This window comes from Anolis carolinensis, unplaced genomic scaffold, assembly GCF_035594765.1.
Source record: "Anolis carolinensis isolate JA03-04 unplaced genomic scaffold, rAnoCar3.1.pri scaffold_8, whole genome shotgun sequence".
Taxonomy (NCBI): Eukaryota; Metazoa; Chordata; class Lepidosauria; order Squamata; family Dactyloidae; genus Anolis; species Anolis carolinensis.
The window spans coordinates 17,023,366-17,044,800 of record NW_026943819.1 but is presented as its reverse complement, the minus strand read 5'-3'; the positions used below and the strand labels follow the sequence as shown (position 1 = coordinate 17,044,800).

At 40.0% G+C, this 21,435-nt stretch overlaps 1 protein-coding gene across 2 annotated transcripts in view; it reads left to right on the top strand.

The window, feature by feature from the left end:
* cdon (cell adhesion associated, oncogene regulated) overlaps nt 1-21,435 on the top strand; it is a 109,819-nt gene that overhangs the window by 32,431 nt on the left and 55,953 nt on the right. The window contains exon 2 of one of the 2 annotated variants that reach the window (XM_008118238.3): nt 7,460-7,542. The gene's annotated coding sequence lies outside the window, so the exon portion shown is untranslated. Of the gene's footprint in view, nt 1-7,459; nt 7,543-21,300; nt 21,368-21,435 lie in introns of those variants that run through there. The other variant, XM_003225719.4, reaches the window with a different exon arrangement.

The following is a 21,435-nucleotide window of genomic DNA, read 5'->3' as shown; positions in this document are numbered from 1 at the left end:
AGTGAATAGTCACTTGCATTCCATCCACTACATTGCATACATATCCTTAAGTTACTCATATGTAACTTGGAAATTTGTGAAACCAAGAACTTGGGAAAACTCTGGACTATTGCTGGTCTTGCTTACTAGGGGATTCTGAAGATTTCATTCCAGCGTTGTGGCTCTGGTCAAATTATAGAATGTACTAATACAAAATGCAATGATGGCCACCAACTTAGATGGTTTAAAAGACACTTAAGACAGTTGCAAAGATCTGGAAAGGAAAAAGACTCCCAACCCCCAAAGAATGGATAATAAGAATACTAGACATATTACAAATGGATAAGTTAACACAAAAAATAAGAGAAGGGAAAAACAAAACAGACTGGACAACCTTTATAAAATTCCTAATAAAAAGAAGAATGGATTTTATGATAGACCTGTCTAATATATAAAGTAGATTAAACGGAATACTTAACGACACAATTAATGAAAGAGACAACTCCGAAGCCAAGATGGGAAGTATACCCCGGGTTTTTCTCTCTCTCTCTTTTCTTCTTCTTTCCCCTCCCCCCTTTTTTGGTCTTTTTTTTAACCTCTATTTCTATGTTTATTTTTTCCTCTTGATACTTTCCCACTTTTCTGTTGATATATTGTTCCACCACTTTCAATGTATCATGTTTCACTATAAAATAAAATAAAAATCACAAAAAAGACAGTTAGACCGATTTGTGGTGGATAGGACCACCAAAGGCTGCAAGGTAGGACAGATACATAATTATTCCCAGGATAAGAGGCAATGGGCTCTGAATACCACTTACTGGGAAACATAAATGGATGGGATTATTGCATGCATGTCCTACTTATGGGCTTCCAATCCTGTAACTTGGCCATCAATGTACTACTACCGTGTTTCCCCGAAAATAAGACAGTGTCTTATATTAATTTTTGCTCCCAAAGATGCTTTAGGTCTAATTTTCAGGGGATGTCTTAGTTTTCCATGAAGAAGAATTCACATTTATTGCTGAACAAAAAATGAACATTTATTATATACTGTACAGTAGTTGTCATCACAAACCAGCATAACCAGACAAACTGTTAATCTTATCAAGAATTTCTTGTTACTACCATTATTTCCATGTACAACACTCTATGGTACGTACATTTACCGATCCTGCATGCTCTGGTGTTCTGTTTGTTGGGCATGCTTCCAAACAAAAACTTTGCTAGGTCTTACTTTCGGGGGAGGCCTTATATTTAGCAATTCAGCAAAACCTCTACTAGGTCTTATTTTCTGGGGATGTTTTATTTTAGGGGAAACAGGGTACTTAGTGCTGGACCAAATGAGACCTTTAGTCTGACCCAATAGAGTTCTTCTTGTGGTCTTTTAAACTGGAGTGTTATGAATATTTTCTTTCTTTCTTTCTTTTTTCATTCATGAAATGTTAAAAGGCATCTCTTCTCTTACAAATCTATCTTGTTTTTGCACTCATGGTTTCTCAATTTTTGTGCATCGCAATACAGTAGAGTCTCACTTATCCAACATAAACGGGCCAGCAGAATGTTGGATAAGCGAATACGTTGGATAATAAGGAGGCATTAAGGAAAAGCCTATTAAACATCAAATTAGGTTATGATTTTACAAATTAAGCACCAAAACATCATGTTATACAACAAATTTGACAGAAAAAGTAGTTCAATACACAGTGATGCTATGTAGTAATTGCTGTATTTACGAATTTAGCACCAAAATATCACGATGTATTGAAAACATACATTACACAACTGCGTTCGATAATCCAGAACGTTGGATAAGCGAGCGTAGGATAAGTGAGACTCTATTGTATATAAAGACTAAAATGCAAAGACCTTCTCAAGGTAGCAGCTTGCAAACTCTTGAAATGTGATAATAAGCAAATGGTAACTGGGGACAACACTGACCAGGAGACAGAGAAATTAACATAAATGATGGAGATATACATATAGAGCCATGAAACAGTATGGGAAACAATCAGTCCTATAGTTTGAAGGACTTCTTCATAAAACATTCCCGCAAGTTATTATACAGAGGATGCATTTTCATCCAAACATCCCTGTGGGAATAACCCATCTCCTGTGCAGACTGTGCATGACAGACATGAAAAAACAAACTGTCCATCAACCCTTCTGAACCATGAAGTGGTTTGTCCCCTGATGTTAATTTAGTTAGATCCCGGCCAAAGGGCGTAGCTTGTATCAATGCCAGGGCTTAATGAGTAGCTCATTTGAATCCATGCAAAGTACCAGGGAGCATGGAGACATGCTAATTAAAGTGACTGCTGTTCTTCAATTAAGCAGTAATTCCTCTGCAAAGAGGCAATTATCATGCAAAGTAGACCCACTTAAGTGATGTAAATGCTTTGGGCAATATCTGAGCCTCTTTCTTTACTGAAAAGTAGGAGGACATTAATCCAGTATGCATGTACCGGTATTAACCAAGCAGATAAAAGTTATTCATTTATTGAGCTCTTGGGTTCACAGGGCTTTGTCCCTGAACAATGGGACCAGGCAACAGGGCTCTGCTTACAATAATATATTTATGAATAATCCCACTTCCATACGAAAAGCCTATTCAGAAGGTTCTCCAGGTTCAAGGGCATTCAAGAGTGCAGATCTATAGTGAAAGTTTGCCAGCAACATCTTACAAGTGTGTGTATTGCTCTCTGTATGTGCTGGGCATGGGAGAAAGAATGCATCTGGGTAGTATTTTTAGGGCCAGGAGGGTAACATGTGCCTATGGTTAGATGGATGGTGTTGACATGTTGGTCCTGGAGGTCTAAAGGAAACAATGGGTTCAGTCCATTGGAGATATCTTCTATGTAAGCTCTCTTGAAATGAATAAGGGTTGCAGTGTGGTTTTGCTTAACCCCTTGTTCCTTTCAGTGCAGCTTGCCATACAAAAGATTTTCCCAGTTGATTATGCCCAATGTAAGTAGTAGTATACTGAATCCAAGCTATTGGGAATAAACTGCTGGTGGTAACTTAGCAAAGGACATATATTTAGGGACAAGCCATACAACTATTTTCTGTACAAGGTTTAGGATGACTCCACATGTCATACTTCACAGAGAACACTCTCCTTTCAGAGAGAAATCAGTTCTCTGCCCGAAGCCCAAGAATCCTACAAAAATAAATACCAATCGGTGGGCAAGGCAGCCAGGTTGAACAGCAGGCACACCGGTCACATTATTTCTTACTGTGTGAGAAAATGGTCGAATGACAGACGAAGCAATGACCAAGTTTCTCCTTTGATATGATATCGCTGATATAGCCCTGCAAAGAAGAGGCCTGCCAGACAGAAAGAGTTCATTTGCTCCTGATCTGTACTCACTGCCATGCAGGAGAGATCGTCCCTGTATGCACATTACTTAATTATAGAAGTTTTATATCATTTTAATTGTCACGGCGCCAGTCTAGGGAATCTGAGACTTGTTGTTTCATATAGTCAAGATTTTTTTCTCTCTTGAATAACAGAACTATAGCTGTAATTTAAATTTCCCAGGATCAGGCTAGTCGAAATGGTTTCTAATTGCTATAGAAACAGTTCCAATAGGCTGGTAGGGCTATTGTATGATATATTCTTGGGCAGCAGATTGAGGGATGTTTCTCCACATCCAGATCATATTAAATTATAGTAAATATTTCTAAATTCATACTCATAGATAAAAAAATTGGTAAGGTAAAGGTTTCCCCTGACGTTAAGTCCAGTCATGTCTGACTCTGGGGGTTGGTGCTCATCTCCATTTCTAAGCCGAACAGCCGGCATTGTCCGTAGACACCTTCAAGGTCATGTGGCCGGCATGACTGCATGGAGCGCCGTTACCTTCCCGCTGGAGCAGTACCTATTGATCTACTCACATTTGCATGTTTTTGAACTGCTAGGTTGGTAGGAGCTGGAGCTAACAGTGGGCGCTCAAGCCGCTCCCGGGATTTGAACCTGGCACCTTTCGGTCTGCAAGTTCAGCAGCTCAGTGCTTTAACGCACTTCGCCACCGGGTACATAATAATAATAATAATAATTATTATTATTATTATTATTATTATTATTATTATTATTTTATTTTTATACCCCGCCACCATGTCCCCAGAGGGACTTGTATGCCCCCGGTGGCGCAGCGGATTAAACCACTGAGCTGCTGAACTTGCTGACTGAAAGGTTGGCAGTTCAAATCCGGGGAGCGGGGTGAACTCCCCCTGTTGGCCCCAGCTTCTGCCAACCTAGCAGTTTGAAAACATGCAAATGTGGGTAGATCAATAAGTACTGCTCTGGCAGGAAGGTAACATCGCTCCATGCATTCACGTCAGCCGCATGACCTTGGAGGTGTCTACGGACAATGCCGGCTCTTTGGCTTAGAAATGGAGATAAGCACCAACCCCCAGAGTCGGATATGACTATACTTAATGTCAGGGAAAACTTTTACTTTTACCTGTGTCTTCTTTTGCGCTGATAGGAAATTTGAAGGAAAGGGCATAATTACATGCACGTCCTGCTGGTGGGTTTCCCATTGGTGATTAAATGGTCACAATATTAGCAAAATGTTGGATTAAATAGTCCTGCAGTATGATCAAGCATGGATCTTCATATGTTCTTAATCTGCTAATTCAATCCATGATGTGACCCAGTATTTCAAGGTTGGGGAGTATGTCCCCCACCCCACACAAATATAGTTACTGCTCACTTGAAATGAACCATGTTTATGGCTGTATGCAGCAAAGGGACAAGAGTATTCAAACTTGTATTCTCAACAGTAGTCTGTATCCATCTAAAGACCCTAAAGATGCCCAGTAGAAAAAGCTTGGAATTGCTTGATGGTCCATCAGATGTCAGGCAACTTAGTCCTGAAGATAAATGCCATTTCTGAGTTGCCACACATCAGCAATCTGATGTCAGAAAACTTTGTTTAGAACTCAGCAGCATTCAAACGATGTGCTTAGAAGCACGGTATTCAAAGTTTGTTCAGGAATAAGCGCATCTGCTTTTCCTAGCTTGTGATCCATACATATTAAACTGGGCTCTTGGAGTGTTGATGGATTTTGGTGCGCCTGGAGACTAGAAGGCTAGAGAGAGAGAATGGGAGCCTCAATGCATCACGGCAGGCCTGGGGAGACTCCTGCATGTCTGAGTGGCAGCCTTTGAAATGCATTGATTTTTGTCTCCGGCAGCTTTGATCAGATTGTCAACATGGGGCCTGACAAGGACTTGTGATGATGGGCAAGTGATAAAAGTATCTCCTCTCCAGAGGAAAGACAGATCCAGGCTGGTCTGTGTCGTCCCCCAACCCCCAACCTTACATTATGTAGGCCTGCAAATAAATGACTTGCCAGGCAGCAAAGTTCATTCCCTGATCATCTCTACTTCCATCGAGCCAAGAGGATGTTGAGAGGAAGCTCTAGCAGAATAAGAGATTTTATTCCCCCAATATATTCTGGGGTAGGGGGTGGAGGAAAGTTGCTCTGCATTTAGCTTGTATTATTTACTCAGACTTTAAAGGGGTCTTTTGATCTGGGTGCCATCTGTAACATGTCATTAAATAAATAAATAAATAAAGAAGAAGCATATGGAGGAACTAGATTCCAGCAAATACATTAAAACTCTGTTCTGATGGGAACGTTTAAGCACCATCAGTCAGCGATTGAGTTGATTTTTGGAAAGGCACTCTTTGAACACTACAGTAATAAGATTATGCTTACCGAGCCTGAATTTGCTAAAAAGCAACCATAAAGGCTCAGGAACAACGTGCTTTTGATTGGTGCAAGTTAAAATGATGATACACGTTGCAGATGAAGATCAGAAGCCTGCAGCCAAAGAAAAGGCTTATTATTCAAATTAATCTGGGCAGGTTGATAATATCACTAGCTCATATTGCTGGCCCTTGTTACTCTCTTAAATTACAAGGGGCCCATTCACACTACAGAGCTATAGCACTGTTGTGTTGTCGAAGCCTTTCACGGCCGGAATCGCTGGGTTGCTGTGAGTTTTCTGGGATGTATGGCCATGTTCCAGAAGCATTCTCTCCTAACGTTTTGCCCATATCTATGGAAGGCATCCTCAGAGATTGTGAGGTCTGCTGGAGCCAGTGGTGCAGGATTAAGTTGTAACCTAGCAATACCTTTAGACCCACAGCCCATTCCCCTTGTTTTAAACACAACAGCATTGTTTTTTATTATTGCTTATTTTTCCACGTAAGTTACATGAGCAGCTCAATACAAACTGCATACTACATGGTGTTCTGCTCATACAACAAGGAGCCACAATAAGCCAGGCATATATGTGATGAAATGGACTTATGCAATTGCTCTGACATGTTGATATATGCCAGACTTTGTTTGCAAGCTTAAGCCTGGTTACCCTGTTCAGAGCAAAGATGAACAGATCTATCAAATTTGTTTCCAACATAGAGACATTCTCCTTTTCCTGCTTTCAGGTTCATATCCTGCTGCTTCTATTGAGTTTTTTTAAAAAATAATAATAATAATAATAATTTATATTCTGCCCTATCTCCCCGGAAAAATATTACTCCCTATCTCCCCAAAATATTGTGCATATTTTAATATGACCATTTTAATGGATGCATGTCCCCATTTACTAAAGCATACCTGTAACAAATTTATAATGACTGCCACCAATTTGTAAAGGACTAAGAATGACTGAGGTTATTTCAGGCAGGGGGAATCTTTTTATCCCACCGCTGCCACCAATTTGTTAAGATGCAACCACCAAAGACTCAGAGAGGAGACCTTTTAAAAAAATTTCTTTCTTCTTCTTATTCACTTTAGAAGGTAACGCAACTTGGTTTATAATATATGCAACAGAGGCTTAGATGTTGGAGGAACAATAACAAGTTTATTCAGGCACAGAGTTTAGTGGTTACAATATTGTTTCTCACTTAGAGGCACTTTTATTAACAGTTACAATACTAAAATGGAGTGCGTCAAATTCCCTAAAGTGTCATTTCTTTTACTTAAAGTAGTTAGAACTTCTTCCTCTGCTACTTTTAAACCGCAGTCACCCTGTGATATACGGTCACAGATTCTCTGTTCCTTACCAGGACACAGAGTACATTAAATGTCACCAAACTTATTTTAAACCGACTCAAAAATGAACAATTGAGTCTCCTTGATCCCCTCAACCTAAGATCAATCTTCCCTGTGCCTCATCAGAGCACAGACTGAATCCCTTTTTTAAACTCTGCACTTCAACAAAACAGCAGTTGGTTCTGCCTACTTCTCCATGGCAACCAGCCTCTGAGTGCTGAGATGCAATAATGGTAATACTTACCCTTTTAAAACACAAACACACAATTAAACATAACATCTGTAAACCAAAAATTCATACTTCTTTACAATACCACTCCCATTTTATGAGTACAGTATATATGGTTGTTCTTTTGCACATTTTTTTGTCAAATATGTATTTTCATTTTTTTTCTTTCTGTTGCAGAATGAATGCCAAGCTTAGAGATGTATGACTGCCAACCAGAAATTGCATCTGTTTCTGTGTTCAATCTGAGAGGGGTGGCTCAGGTAAACCTGTTTTGTTTGCTTGTTTGTTTGACAGTTTGCATTTCTCAGACACATGTAGCTAGCACTCGAGGAAATTGTGCTCCTCAGGTCAATAAGGCTTTTGCCCCAAACATGTGCCATGATATGCTACTCCTCAGTCGTAAATAAATAAAATTGTACACATCAGTGGTTGTCAACCTATGGCCTTGTAGATGTTTTCTTTCCAGCATTTATACCCCGCTCTTCTCACACCGGGGGGACTCAACCAGCAGTCCCAGCCAGGATAGCCAATGATCAGAACTGAAGTCAGAGATATCTGCACTACTAAAGGTTGAGAATCAATACTATACAGGATATACAATAGTATATCCTTGAAGGACTTTTCTATCTCATGCTGTCAAGAGGTCCAATGGACAATGCTGGAACTATTATTGTGGACAAATATGGGCACAAATAAAATTCAAAGAGCTACTTGGTGGACACAGTCTATAAATGCTGTAAAGCTCCAGAGCAGGCATGGGCAAACTTGGGCCCTCCAGGTGTTTTGGACTCCAACTCCCACAATTCCTAACAGCCTGGCTGTTAGGAATTGTGGGAGTTGAAGTCCAAAACACCTGGAGGACCCAAGTTTGCCCATGCCTGCTCTAGAACCATACAGTATCACCACCACTGCATATGCAAAAACTGGTGTCCTTCCAAAGCGAGATTGTCTCTAAATGGGTTCTTAATCCTGTTTATTCAACTTTCAATCCGCAAAGAATAATTACCCTGATAGGATATTTTACTATTTATTGAAGAACATTTTTTTAAAAAAAATCCTTAAGTACTTAACTATGATGAAATGTGCCTGTTTTATTGGACCTTAAAGCAATTCTTAATTATGTAAGCAAGGGAGAGAATACTAGTCAGTCGAAATCTGAAACAATTCCAAATTGTGAGAAAACCAATGTGCTATCTGAAGGAGAAAACAAGAACAGAGGCCTATTGCTTTGTTTGTTTTATTCTTGGCCTATGGGATCCTTTCACAGGAAAAAAAATCCCCCAAATATTAAAACAGCAATAGCTATTTATATATATTTGTAAGCCTACAGTAAACACTCTGATGGAGTAGTCTCCATTCATAACCCAGCAGCCACTTTCTTGGGATTTGGGACACTTCTTCTTTCCCGAGAAACATATCTTGACTGGTCTTGTGCCTCCCCAAACTAAATTAAAATACAGACTCCAAGTTTCATGGGATGTTGCCATGACAGTTCAAAGTGGAATCATAGTGCCATAATTGTGCAGTGTGAATGGATCACTAGTCACCGTACATCAAAAGTGAATTTGAAGCTTGAAATGTGTAGAAAAGACTAACCAAAATGGTCAAGGGAGTGAGACAACTCCCCTGTAAGGAACAATTATACCTGGATTGCTGTGAGTTTTCTGGGATGTAAGGCCATGTTCCAGAAGCATTCTTTCCTGACGTTTCGCCCATATCTATGGCAGGCATCCTCAGAGGTTGTGAGATCAGTTGGAAACTAGGCAAGTGAGGTTCATATATCTGTGGAATAATGTCCAGGGTGGAAGAAAGAACTCTTGTCTGTTAGAGGCAAGTGTGAATGTTGCAGTTGGCCAACTTGATCAGAATTGAATGGCCTTGCAGATTCAAAGCCTGGCTGTTTCCTGCCTGGGGAAATCCTTTGTTAGGAGATATTAGCTGGACCTGATTGATTCATGTCTGGAATTCCTCTGTTTTCTAAATGTTGTTCTTTATTTACGGCTCTGATTTTAAAGTTTTTTTAATACTGGTAGCCAGATTTTGTTCATTTTCATGGCTTCCTCCTTTCTATTGACCAGACATGAAACAATTAGGGCTAGCTAACACCTCTCAACAAAGGATTCCCCCAGGAAGCAGTCAGCCTTTGAAGCTGAATGGCCATTCAATGTTAAGGTAGCCAATTGCAACATTACACTTGCCTAAAGTAGACAATAGTTCTTTCTCCCACTCTGGACTTTCCACAAATACATAAACCTCACTTGCCTAGTTTCCAACAGACCCCACGACCCCTGAATATGCCTGCTATAGATGTGGATGAAACATCAGGTGAAAATGCTTCTGAAATATGGCTATACAGCCCGGAAAACTCACAGCAACCCAGTGATTCTGGCCATGAAAGCCTTTGACAACACAAAGATTATACCATCTGGAGGTCTTTAGCCTAGACAATTGGTCAAAGAAGCAAACCCCTGATACAAGTGTACTGATATATGGGGTTGATAAAATTGATATGAATAGTTTTTTCTCCCTCTTCCATAATATTCAAAACTATAAATAATGAAAGCTTAATGCTTTGATAAACTGATTGTGAAAACAGTGATCCCATATACACTTACCTTGAGTAAATCCCACTAAACTCAACAGGATTAACTTTGAAATAAATGTGTATAGGATTGCATTGGGGTTTTTTTTTTGAACCACCTTTTATAGTTCCTTCTGACATTTCTGTCTTTGTTTTAAAATGTGTTTATAATGGCTTGCCAACATTTAAAAAGCATTAGCAGTGCAAGACAGAACATTAAGATGTTTGCAAAGAATGTTGGGCGGGTGGAGGGGAAGGATGTATGCTCTTAGTTTAATATTCAGTGTGTAGGGAGAAAAAGCAGAATCCAGTCCTTCTTGAAATCTTGGACAGTTAACAATATTGTATTCAGTTGCTACAGAATAAATGCTTTGTGTTTTGGCATGCTCAAGATATGATCTCAAAAAAAGCCCTGCCAATTTTGTGCTCTTTATGCCAGTCCACAGGCTGTCTTTGGAAAGGGAAGCAGACTAAAGAAAAACATTGCCAGATCTTGTTAACAAAACATTTTCATCATTCAAAGGACTGCCATGCTTGAAAGTGCGAAAGATAGCAAGCAAACCTAGTGACTCATACTGTACATACTATTTACCTTCTTTAAACGTTTAAGAAAAGTGCTCTAAATTGGGCAGTTACAGCTAAGTTCTTTTTTAAATTGCCATCGTGTTCCATAAAGGGATGTCTGTGTGTCATAAAGTCATAGAGTTGGAAGAGACCCCATGGGCCATTTAGTCCAACCCACTTCCATGCAGGAAAAGCACAAAGTATCCCTAGCAGATGGCTATCTAGCCTCTGTTTAAAAGCTTCCAAGGAAGGAGCTTCCACTACACTTTGAGGCAGAGAGTTCCACTGCTGAATAGCTCATACAATCAAGAAGTTCTTCATAATGTTCAGAGGGAATCTTCTGTAATATGAACTCATTGCTCCGAGTCATAGTTTCCTATTCATGGTAGGAATAGTTGTGAGCTAGATAAGCCAATGGTTTAGCTCTGCTGAAAGCAGCTCTCTCTGTTCCAATGTTTATGCCATCTATATCATAATGTTTGTCCCACCCAACTGGCCAGATGTCTCTCTTCATGCAGTCATTGTGTACATACCCACCAGAGTCCAGCAGTCATTATGTGTAATGTGTTATGCATGATTAAGGCTGGGCTGGACTTGGTTTTCCACTTGGCACTGTCATATCAGCTGCTATAACTGACAGGCACTGAGTACAGAACACATTTATTAATAAGTAATAAGGGTTTTGGGATCAAGAGGCTGTTTGCTGTTGGCAGCATGGCCAAACTTTGAGAGCTGCTAATTCCAAAGGGATTCCTTTGGAGAGCAGGTCATTAATCAAACATCTTGTTTCATTAGAAATGTATGGCGTGTTAGTTTTTAATTTATTCTCCTATAAATTTCAGCTTGAAATAATAATACATCTTCATAAGTGGTGTGACTGAGTCATTGTCTGAGTAATAGAGTTTTGAATGGAGGACAAAAAAGATTCTTTAGTACTCTTCACAACCTGATACCCAAATGGTCATAAACATTCAGTGTGTATGACCTATGGTGGTAGCAGGACAGTCTTAAGACAAAGGTCCAGCTGAAGAAATGAATAGCATATGGGGTGTTGTGTGGTTTCCGGGCTGTATGGTCATATTCTAGCAGCATTTTCTCCTGACATCTGGCATCTTTAGATCCTCCGAAGATGTCAACCACAGATGCAGGTGAAACGTCAGGAGAAAATGCTGCTAGAACATGGCCATACAGACGGAAACCACACAACACTACAGTGATTCTGGCGGTGAAAGCCTTTGGCAATAAATTGAATACACTGGGATAGGTAAAGGTAAAGGTTTCCCCTGATGTTAAGTCCAGTCATGTCTGACTCTGGGGGTTGGTGCTCATCTCCATTTCTAAGCCAAAGAGCCGGCGTTGTCCGTAGACACCTCCAAAGTCATGTGGCCGGCATGACTGCATGGAGCACTGTTACCTTCCCGCCAGAGCGGTACCTATTGATCTACTCACATTGGCATGTTTTCAAACTGCTAGGTTGGCAGAAGCTGGAGCTAACAGCGGCTGCTCACGCCGCTCCCGGGTTTTGAACCTGGGAACTTTTGGTCTGCAAGTTCAGCAGCTCAGTGCTTTAACGCACTTCACCACTGGGGTGCCACTGGGATACCTATGTGTTATATATGCTATTCTGCTTGTGTATTGGATTGCACTACTACAGAATCAGTCACGTAACTATGTATTGTTGAAGGCTTTAATGGCTGGAATCACTGGGTTGCTGTGAGTTTTCCAGGCTGTCTGGTCATGTTCCAGAAGCATTTTCTCCTGACGTTTCGCCCACACCTATGGCAGGCATCCTCAGAGGTGTGAGGTCTGTTGGAAACTAGGCAAGTGGGATTTATATATCTGTGGAAAGTCTAGGGTGGGAGAAAAAACTCTTGTCTGTTTGAGGTAAGTGTGAATGTTGCAGTCGATCACCTTGATTAGCATTTAATGGCCTTGCAGATTCAAAGCCTGGCTGCTTCCTCCCTAAGGGAAGTAACTGATGATGTACATTTCATTCATACAAGACTCGATAGCTTCCTTCCATCTAAATGTTGGAGAGGATGCACTTACATAATGTCTTAAACAGTGCAGTTATTGGTTCAATGTTTTACATTTGCAGAACTCTACCTGCACAACCATAATGATGCAACCTTTTCACAATGTCCTGAAAACTATAACTTCCAGCCTATGGGTATGTATGCCAACATACCTTGCCAACAGGATTCTAGACTATGCCCTCTCTGCTTTTTATATTTCAGAGTCAAAGATAGCACATCTCTTTAATCTGTCGGTGTCCTGCCATTGGTGACTTTAATTTCCGTCTCTGCTTCAGCAGTTTTCCCTGGGACTAGGAATTGTTGAATAATGGACCATTTAAAAATTACAGCAAGAGTCATTGCATTAAGAGTCTGGCTAAGTTACAAGGAATCTATTTAACTAACACTTGAAGGCATGGCCAAAAGCAGCTGCTTTGTGAGATGTGGAAAGGAACAAATCCATTAGCTGTCATTGAAAATACTACGTCTCTATTCCAGCTGCTAACAACGTCAACTTTCCTGTCTCCGCTGCTTGCAGGTGCAGAAGATGATGTTAGGCTATTCTGAGTACCTTGAGAGCAGGGATGGGGAAACTCCCATTGGCCTCAGCCAATGGAGTCAAAAGTGAGGGATGATGGGATTTGCAAAACTGCAACATCCGAAGGATCACACTGCCCTACCTCTGCTTTTGAGGTTCTGGAACTCATCTGCCCATGAAATCAACCCATCCTGAAAGCTCTTGACTCACAAACAGTTGCATGGAGAATGTCTGCTCATTGTTCTGTAACTCAAATGATGAAATGTATTTGCATTATTTTGGGTGGGGGAAAAAGATTGGAAAACTGGGGAGCCCAACAAATTCTGTGCCGATTAAAGGAGCTACAATTTCACTTTAAGAAGTTGGAATTAGTATACGTTCTTAGTGGCAGGAAGCCCTTGGCTCCGTATCTTTGTGCGTACATCCTTATATGGCAGTTTTTGTGTCTTGTATCAGCTCACTAAAGCAACACATAAAACTTCTATCAATACAAAGGATTTCACAAATATGTCACCTATATATTTGGTTAAATGCAGTATTTGAATCCTCTATACTCTAACTGGCACATTGATGGTAGAAACATTATGTAAACTGTAGCCTTTGCAAATATATTTTTATCCCAGGATATGTCTATATGTCAGGAGAAGGTTCTTTTATGTGAGCAGAATCACTGCAATGAATCACTCTGACCAGGAGGTCATGAGTTCGAGGCCCGCTCGGAGCCTATGTTTGTCTTGTCTTTGTTCTATGTTAAAAGGCATTGAATGTTTGCCTATATGTGTAATGTGATCTGCCCTGAGTCCCCTTCGGGGTGAGAAGGGCGGAATATAAATGCTGCAAATAAATAAATAAATAAATAAATAAATTTTTACTGGACAACTCCTGATAATAATGATTCATAGTCTCATATTCCAAAGGAGAAAGAGATGGAGATAAAGGAGAAAAGACCAAAAAGCAAATTTGGGTATGGAGTCAGACTTGGGCCATATTATTTCCCAAGTCTTTTAGGAAGCAGCTGAAGGCCTGGATGTGGGATCAAGCTTTTGGCCCATCCTAAAATACGGTTGATATAATCTAATGTATTCGTTGGATTAATGTGAAGTTGAATACAGACTGGCTCTGACTTTTGGCCCAATGCTACTGGCCCTGTTGTAACGGTCACACAGTGTTTTACTGTTTTAATGGGGTATGATATTGGTTTTTAAGTGTGTTTTTACGATTTTGTGTTTTTACTATATTTTGTATTATACTAGCTTAGCCCAGCCATGCGTTGCTGTGGCGTTGTCTGGTGGTGTTGGTGAGAACTTGTTGAGGCTGGATGGCCATCTGTCAGGAGTGGTTAGATTGTGTCCTCCTGCATGATATGAGGAAGTTGAACTGGATGATCCTTAGGGGTATCTGCTAACCTTAGGATTGTATTATTATTATTATTATTATTATTATTATTATTATTATTATTATTATTATTGAGAGGGCTGGGTGGGCTGAGTAGGTTGCTAGGAGACCAAGTGGGTGGAGCTTAGCCTTCTAACTGGCAGCAATTGGATAAAAACAATTATTCCTCTCCCTCTAATTAGGACTTCATTTTTCTTTTCTTTTTGTTGTATGAACGTAGAGGCATGGATGAAAGGTTGTGCTGCCAAGTTTATTGTTTCTGGGATGTGTAGTTTTGTTGTTTTGTCCTAGGCCGAAATTTCATTACCCTTTTATATATATAGACTAGCTGTGCCCGGCCACGTGTTGCTGTGGCGAAGTATGGTTGTATGGGAAATAAAGTATTGAGGAATTGGTGGTAGTTAAGGTAAAGGGAAAAGGTTTTCCCCTGACATTAAGTCCATTATAAATGGGTTATATAGCTGTGTGGAAGGACCTTGAGACTACACTGCCATATAATCCAGTTAAAATCAGACAATCTGTATTTTATAGGCAGTGTGGAAGAGGCCTAAGTGAGGCCTAACTCTGCCTGTCCCCTGGGCTGAGTGGGTTGCTAGGAGACCAAGTGGGCAGAGCTTAGCCTTTTAACTGGCAGCAATTGGATAAAAACAATTATTCCTCTCCCTCTAATTGAGACTTTATTTTTCTTTTCTTTTTGTTGTATGAACGTAGAGGCATGGATGAGGGGTTGTGCTGCCAAGTTTAGTGTTTCTGGGATGTGTAGTTTTGTTGTTTTGTCCTAGGCTGAAATTTCATTACCCTTTTATATATATAGATGTGGCATTAATCTTGCCATTTTGTAAGACCGCTCTGGGTCCCCTCTCAGGGGAGAAGAGCGGTATATAAAATAAATAAATAAATAAATAAATAAATAAATAAATAAATTTTGCAGTTCTAGTTCATCCATCTAATCAGCAGATAAGAAATCAAAAGATGAACAGAGTTTCAATAGTACTATCTACTTCATGCTATCAGTATATTATACAATATAGCATGTGCATATGAAGTGTATGTTTTTGCAAGATACAAGGCTGGACATACAGTCTGCCAAATATCGTTTCTTTTTATTAAAGAAAGCTCAAGCTCTGTTTAAGTGTTTAAGCAACAATCTTTAAGCCTTTCACAAACTTGTAAATCCCATTAACTTCATGCTACATCCAAGGCACTAGCAATTTTCAGATTGACCTCGAATCTTTTGGATTTACTGAAAGAGAGAAACGGTGGTGTCAAAGGCAAGTCATTTCCAGCTAAATAATCCCCCCCAAAAGCAATGGTTCCTTTGTGCCAAAATGATCATAGACTGAAGGGCTATTGGTTCAGCCTCCTGTTTTCTAGTGACAGGTCAGGCAGAGTTAAGTCATTTACTTTCCTTGAATAGAGTTATGTCCTCTTTGGGGTTGGGAGTCTGGGTCTGTGTTTAGTTTTGTGTTTGTTTCTTAGGATTAGATGAAATGTGGGTGTTTCCTTCATCACCGCTGCCCTTCCTGCTAATTCTTCAAGAATGCAGAAGGGTGCATTGAAGGCCGCTGTCCCGAGGCTCCTGATTTTAATTGTGAGGTGAGGCTTTTGTGAAGGTACTGTAGTGGGAAAGGCCGTCATGCTAGGGGGCTAATTAGCTCCGGAGTTAAGCTCCGGACAAATCCCATTGAAATAAATGGGGGATAGGAAATACACGCCCCGGAACGCAGGTAGAAGAATTCGTGAATGCAATGAAAAACTGTTTGCTGGTTATCCATCCTCCAGCAGACAGGTTGTGGGAGAAAGAATGTTTAATCCAAGACCATAGAAAACTGTTTTATGACTTGCCTTTAGGATCCCTGCCTGCTTTTGTTAACAGGACTACCCTTTCCTTAAGGAACAAGAAGGAGAGAGTGAGTTGAGATATGAGTGCATCCGGGCAAGTGACTGGATTAGAGTTGGTCCCTAGGCATCACTTTCTCTTTACAGACAAAGAAAGGGGGAAACACACGTTTTGCTGCCTCAGATGTTAGACCTGTTTTGGAGTATATTTGACCTGCCAATTCCAAAAATGGCCCTAGTTTCCCCCTAACAGTTCTCATATTTGAGATACAGAACATATGCTATCTACCAGTTGCCATCTACTCACCCAGATAATATCATCATAACCATATATAAGAAACTAGCTGTGCCCGGCCACGCGTTGCTGTGGCAAAGTATGGTGGTATGGGAAATAAAGTATTGAGGAATTGGTGGTAGTTAAAGTAAAGGGTCCCCTGGGCTGAGTGGGTTGCTAGGAGACCAGGTGAGCGGAGCTTAGCCTTCTAACTGGCAGCAATTGGATAAAAACAATTATTCCTCTCCCTCTAATTAGGACTTTATTTTTCTTTTCTTTTTGTTGTATCAACCTAGAGGCATGGATGAGGGGTTGTGCTGTCAATTTTCGAGGTTGTGGGGTGTTTACTTTTGTTGTTTTGTCCGCTGCCGTGATACCATCACTCTTTTATATAGATAGATCGATAGATAGATAGATAGATAGATAGATAGATAGATAGATAGATAGATAGATTAGGGTCCCTTCTGCACTGACATATAAAATCCAGATTACAGTAGAGTCTCGCTTATCCAATGTAAATGGGCCGGCAAAACGTTGGATAAGCAAATATGTTGGATAATAAGGAGAGATTAAGGAAAAGCCTATTAAACATCAAATTAGGCTATGATTTTACAAATTAAACACCAAAACATCATGTTATACAACAAATTTGACAGAAAAAGTAGTTCAACACACAGTAATGGTATGTAGTAATTACTGTATTTATGAATTTAGCACCAAAATATCAAGATGTATTGAAAATATTGACTTCAAAAATGCATTGGATAATCCAGAATGTTGGATAAGCAAGTGTTGGATAAATGAGACTCTACTGTATCTGCTTTGAACTGGATTATATGGCAGTGTGGATTAATATAATCCAGTTCAAAGCAGATAATGTGGATTTTCTGCTTTGATAATCTGGATTATATGGCAGTGTAGAAGGAGAGAAGGGGCCTAGACATGATGTGTTCTATCCAATGCAATTTTCCAAACCAGTGCCTCAAATAATCCCAGGAACAGGCCTAAAAATGAAGATATCAGGATATTTTTTTGGTTGGGTTGTGATATCTGTGCAAAACAGGTAAGACACCACATTTAATAGGCAACATATGGGAGAAACATGCTAGCTTTGCCTTTTATTACTTTTCAGTTCAACTACAGCCCCTTCTACACAGCTGAATCATATCCTACATTACCTGCTTTGAACTGGAATATGTGGCAGTGTGGACACAGATACCCCAATTCAAAGCAGATATTGTGGGATTTTCTGCCTTGATATTCTGGGTTGTAAGACCCTACATTGCAATTTCTTGTTGGTTTATCTCTTCTTTCGGTTCGTAATGGAATATTTCATTTTCAGCTCTGTTACGGCCATCTTGATAAAACATTAACTCATGGAACATTTCGCTGCCTGATGAGCAAGGAAAACTTTCGCCATTCTCAAGAGGAGTTTCCACCCAGTTTATTGCGTTTTTTAAAAAATGGTTTCCTCTTAGTCATGCCGCAAATTCATTGGAAAGCTGATGTAATGCTGCAATGAAAACATAGATTGGGAGAGGTTGGAGGTAGTGAGGGAACATTGAGCTGTTTAGAAATATGGTCCCCCAAACAGCGCTTTTGGAAACGGTGAATTGGATAGATAGAGCATGCAGCATTTTGCACTGCTCTCAATTAACTGTGCTCTTGTGCATACAATATGCATCTATTAGAATATGATAAACATGTAGTAGAGAAATCACTTTGCGAGTCTTATTCTGAATCTGGCGCAACTGAGACCTTTTTTTTTTTTTTGGACAACATCTCTCATCATCCTGGCCAACATACCAGTGATGAGGAATTATGGAAGTTGTAGGTCCAAACATCTCAAAGGCTACAATTGCCAGAACATGATCCTTTCTATCTAAAGAGCTCTAGAAACAGCCATTGGTCCTCAATATGTCTTGCACTTGAGCCTTCAACTAGTGACCTGGAATCTAGTCCTTGTCTAATATTCTAAATATCCGAAGTTATTTATTTATTTATTTACAGCATTTATATTCCACCCTTCTCACCCCGAAGGGGACTCAGGGTGGATCACATTACACATATAGGAAAACATTCAATGCCTTTTAACATAGAACAAAGACAAACAAACATAGGCTCCGGGCGGGCCTCGAACTCATGACCTCCTGGTCAGAGTGATTCATTGCAGTGATTCATTGCAGCTGCTCTCCAGCCTGCGCCACAGCCCGAGCCCTTCTTAAAGTTAGAAACTTTAAGAAGTTATGAAGTCAGTTTCTTTTACTCCAGCAGACTCACATGGCCTTACCTCATAAAATACTTTGAATCTTACACATTAAAAATGCTATGGTTTGCTTTAAGTGCCAGGGAAACAGCCAATGGGATTTGCAGTGAAAAGAAAAGTATTTAGAGTTCTCTGCTAAAGTGTTCTAGTGCCTCACCAAACTACAAGTCCCAGGACCCCATATTGTGGAACCATGGCAGTCAGGCTGGATCTAACTTCCATATCATCCAGTTTCTGATTCCAGATTATCTGCTTTGAACTGGATTATATGACAGTGTAGACTCATATAATCCAATTCAAAACAGATAATCTGGGGGGCCCTTCTACAACGTCATATAATCCAGATTGTCAAAGCGGATGATCCACTTTATCTGCTTTGAAATGAATTATATGAGTCTACACTGCCATATAATCCAGTTCAAAGTAGATAATCTGGATTTTATATGGCAGTGTAGAAGGGGCCTGGGATCAGTGTAGCTCCAGCCTTAAGGTGAACTATGTAGTGTGAATGGGTGAATGTGCTTTGTTTCTCTAACCATGGAATAAAAGTTATATGGAGCTACATACAGTAGAGTCTCACTTATCCAAGCTAAACGGGCCGGCAGAAGCTTGGATAAGCGAATAAGTGGAGAATAAGGAGGGATTAAGGAAAAGCCTATTAAACATCAAATTAGGTTATGATTTTACAAATTAAGCACCAAAACATCATGTTATACAACAAATTTGACAGAAAAAGCAGTACAATACGCAGTAATGTTATGTTGTAATTACTGTATTTACGAATTTAGCACCAAAATATCATGATATATTGAAAACATTGACTACAAAAATTGCTTGGATTATCCAGAGGCTTGGATAAGCGAGGCTTGGATAAGTGAGACTCTACTGTACTTGCAAAGCAACTCAAGACACATGGAACCCTATGTCTATTATCTGACTCATTGAAATTGTGAAAAGTCTCAATATTATGGATACATGGGAGTTGTAGTTCTGTAAGATCTATAGCTTTTTCTGCCGAAGAGTACTGTGGCCTCATCGCACTACAACTCCTAGGATTCTATAGCATTGAGACATGGCAGTTAAAGTGGTGCCAAACTGGACTAAATACTCCAGTGCAGATGTAGTTTCCAGCTTTAAATGTGGAATGTATCCCCCCCCCGCCCCCGCCCCCACTGATTATGTTGTTATGATTTACAAGCACTTACCTGGATGAATACCAGGCATTTCTTCCCTAACCACTGTTATATTTATTTGAAAACTTGGGAGAGCTGGAGTTGAAGGTTTGAAAATATTTTGCTTAATTTAAAACTTTTATTTTCAGTTTGCAGTTAATGTCAATATCTAAGACCTGCAGTGAAGGCTCTTGTTTTGTCTAGTGATGGCAATCTCTGAAAAAGGCTTATTTTTAGACTAGCAAAGTGTCCGCCAAACTTTCAGCAGCCCGCAATCTGTCGTCTTTTAGATGGATGATATACAAACTTCCCTCACTTTATGTTTTGTTGTTTGTCTAAAAACCCATCATAGTCAAGTGGATTCTAAACACAGTCGTATGAATCATACCGACACTGGCTGCATCACCCTGGCTCCGATTTGTCCATAGTGTGTTGTTGTGTTCAGCGTTTCATTGTAGGACCCTTTGCAGGGAAAAGCGTAAAAAATTGGTGTGATGCTGAACAAATTACTGGAGTAAATCCAACTGGATATGGTAGGATTACTTTCAAGTAAACATGCAATAGAAGGCACTGCATATTTACAAATAATTGGATGGTGCAAATTCAGGGCTCTCTGGCTGGATCTACACTGCTGTATAATGCAACATCTGATTCCAAATTCTCTGCTTATATGAATCCACACTGCCATATAATCCAGTTCAAACCACATAATCTGAGATTAGGAACTGGATTATATGGTAGTGTAGAAGGGGCCTCTGTTTCCATGAACAAGCATGAATTTGTTTAGGCTGGATCTACACTGCCATATCATCCAATTATCAAAGCAGTTAATCTGGATTTCATATGGCAGTGTAGATGGGGCACTTAGAAAGTTCATCAAGAGCTTTCAAAAGCTGAGCTGGAAAAAATATTTCAAAATATTCAGAACCAAAATCCATATTTGTTTTTTAGTGTTGAGAAATCCTGACACAAAGAGTCCTGTACTGGGATGTTTTGGGACCAATTAACATTTTTCTTTTTAGCAGAACACAGCATTTTCAGTTCTACAGGCCTCGGTGGTGCAATGGGTTAAACACTTGTGCCGAATTAACTGCTAATCTGAAGGTTGGTGGTTTGAATCCGCAAGATGGGGTGAGCTCTCATCTGTCAGCCCTAGCTTCCCATGCAGGGACATGAGAGAAGCCTCCCAACAGGATGGTAACACATACAGCCTGGGCAACATCTTTGTAGATGGCCAATTATCTCACACCAGAAGCAACTTGCAGTATGTTCTCAATTTGCTTCTGACATGATATAAAAAGGTTTGACAGTGGAATATAGTGGAGGTTTTTAATTTGAGGCTGGATGGCCATCTGTCGAGTGTGCTTTGATTGGACTGGTCCTTGGCGTCTCTTCCAGAGCTATGATTCCACAAAAACCAGTAGCCAATCTTGTCAGAAAGGTAAGATCAGTCATTCAAAGTATGTAATTCAATACAAGGTTCAACTGTTCTGCTGGATACCTGTCTGA